Consider the following 3,277-nt stretch of genomic DNA (forward strand, 5'->3'; position numbering starts at 1 on the left):
ATAATAATAATAATAATAATAATAATAATAATAATAATAATGATGATGATGATGATGATGATGATGCATTTTATTTATAAAGTGCCTTTCAGGACACCCAAGGACACTCTACAATAGAAAAGAAACAACTGTAAATACATAGAGTGATAGGGTAGTGTGGCAGAAACATAGAAATGTGGAGTACATAACAGTCATGTAAAGAAATACAAAAAATAGATAAGTTGAACAATAGGGTTGTGGGGGAGAAACAGAAATGAGGACTACAAAACAGTCAAATATTGTGGTACCATCAGAGTTAACAGTAGGCTAATCTGAAAAGATGTGTCTTCAGGCCAGTTTTAAACAGGGAGAGAGAGGTTGTATCGCATAATCCATGGGGTAGTGAGTTCCAGAGCTGCGGAGCAGAGCGGCTGAAAACTGTGCTCCCCATGGTGCTGAGGCGGGCAGGGGGTACTGAGAGTTGGAGGGAGGAGGCAGATCTTAGAGAGCGGGAGGGTGTGGAGATGTTTAGGCGGTCAGACAGGTAAGGAGGTGATAGATTGTGGATAGCTTTGAAGGTGTGTAGGAGCATTTTGAAGATGATGCGGGATTTAACTGGGAGCCAGTGGAGCTGTTGTAGGACTGAATGACTAATGAAGGACTAATGAACATTCTTATACTTCTGTATAGACTGTACATGAGCCAGATTATAGCATAGTTGCTAATTTGCATCTGTAGTCCTGAGGCAGGAAGAAAGGGGAAAAAAAGAAAAAAAAACACAAGATGTTCAAAAGAACAAAAAAAAAAAAATAATAAGATCACAACATACAATCATACAAAAACGCATGCAAAACACAAATACATGTCCAGACAATTACATACAATAGATTTAAAATTATTCAGTGAGTGCATGACTGAGAGCTTTTAAGAAACTGTTTAAGATGATTTTTAAATGTACAATAACTGGGAAATTCCCTTATATTTGTTGGGAGACTGTTCCAAATGTGACCTTTGACTGACAGAACAGTTTGTCCAAAGGTTGTTTTCCTCTGAGGAATCTCTAGGTCTCCTCTGGAGGAGGCTCTATTGCTAAAACCTCTGTCAGTCCTTGGTTTAATATAACTAGAATGTGTAGGTGAAGTTAAGCCATTAAGAACTTTATATATTAAACAACTATTTTTAAAATGAATAAAATTTTCAAAATTGAGCATATTATATTTTTCTAAAATATTTCACTGATTGAATGAGAGGGGCTTTTGATAAAAGATTTTTAAAGATTTTTTGAATAACATTTCTATTGGTTTTAAAGTTGTCTCCAGTGAGTGACCAGGTTGTGATGCAGTAATCTATGTGTGAGAATATCATTGAGAGGAGGAACATTTTTGCAGAACTGATTGTCATTGATAACAAACATAATTTGTTGACTTCAAATTTTGTGCAGCTAGCATCGTCCTGTCTGGAGTTATGACTAAAATAATATTTATTAAGGATGCACGATATATTGACATTAATATCGGTATCTATCAATAKTGGTCATTTTGTAGAATAGCTGTAATTTTCATATCGGTGCTTCCTGGTCGTTTCGACCAAACTACTACCAGCTGCCCCCAGCTTCTTCAAACCCGACCCAAATTAGTCAATCCAACCAATCACTTTTTTAAACAAACTACTCCCACAAAAGTCAAACAGACCAATCAAACTCATACTTGGTCAATGTAGATATCCCCTTCTCACAATAGATCATTTTGACCACTTACTATTTCAAAACTGTAAGTATGGACTAAGAAAATATCCATACACTGACACATCAATATTTTTTTCTAGATACTGTTACCGATTTTTAATTAAGGTTTAAAATGTAAAACCTCATGCCAGCAGTTCACTTTGTCATAATTTAGCCTCGGGATGCTAGTTAGCAGCAGTCAGCCATGAGAAGCCACTGTCAGTAGGGTGTCCGTGGGTCCTTAAAAAGTCTTAAAATGTCTTAAATTCATATATCTAAAATTAAGACCTTAAAAGGTCTTAAATTTGTTTAAAAGTGTGCAAGTTGGTCTTAAAATTGTTACTGAAAGGTCTTAAATTTTGTCAGGCAAAAGCGATTAAAGTTCTCCGTCTCCCCCGGCCTTCTCTGAAGCGCATTTACTATTGAGAAAAAAAAAAAACACAAACTTGTGTTGTGATGGATTAACTATTGCTGTTTGTTACGACCCCTTCCTTTAAACAAGGGGCAGCAACACGACAACCACAATAAATAGAGTCACTGCAAAGATGTAAAAAAAAGTTTTATTTTCTTTATTCTGCTCCAAAAAGGCTGCACAAACTGGGGAGAAAGGGAGTGGTGTGGTGCCAAACAAAAGAAACAAGCAAAACAAAACAGGGCATGTCTACAATCTGGTCTAAATAGAAAACAAAGAAAGAAAAACACCCTGATAAACTTCTCTAAAAGAAGGTCTCACCAAAACATTACATGGGTGGCACCAACCTACTTACCTAGTGTTTTTAACATAAAGTTACCTATGTGATGAAAAATGTACAGGGTACCCCAAACTTACCTAGCCCTCTTAACTCCCACCACAAACCTTTAAACAACGGAGCAGGCTCCACAGCAGCAGCAGCACTGGTGCACCAAGCAATCAGCAGCCGAACCTGCAGCAGGGAGGAGAAGAAGCCCGCCCAGAACTCCATTGGAGCTTCTTAAGTAGGGTGTGGTGGAGTCCTGGTTGGTCTGTTCAAAACTCTTCCATCCAATCAGCTTTTAAAGATCCAAATTGGCTCCAGCCTGTAAACTGAACCTGAAAATAGAGAAGAGAGAAAGAGGAGGAAGAAAACAATCTGTCAGACGTAAACACCCCCACCCTTACAAGTCCAAAGAAGATGTTTGGAACACTCAAAGACCTAACTTAAGACTATCTAAGACAAAACCACTCTTTTTGTAGGATTGACATGATACGCACGCTGTTTAATAGGTGCAGGATTGGCAAGAACATCACCCCGGTCTGGGTAGGAACATCCCCAAACAGACATGGGAAGTCCAATATAAGTTTCTGGATGTCCTTTGCCTGTTTACCTGGTAGGTGAGACAAATAGTGGGGTAGGTTAGACAAAACCTCACTATTACTAAGCCTGACAGCTTGAAGTGCATCTTTGCACATGCTCACATCTTCGTTAATGCTGTCATTAGCCGAACTTGAACCAATGCAAGCCACAGGAGAACTACACTCACCGGCCACTTTATTAGGTACACCACGTTAGTAACGGGTTGGACCCCCTTTTGCCTTCAGAACTGCATCAATTCTTG

The sequence above is a fragment of the Austrofundulus limnaeus genome, unplaced genomic scaffold (genome assembly GCF_001266775.1).
Source record: "Austrofundulus limnaeus strain Quisiro unplaced genomic scaffold, Austrofundulus_limnaeus-1.0 Scaffold589, whole genome shotgun sequence".
Lineage (NCBI taxonomy): Eukaryota > Metazoa > Chordata > Actinopteri > Cyprinodontiformes > Rivulidae > Austrofundulus > Austrofundulus limnaeus.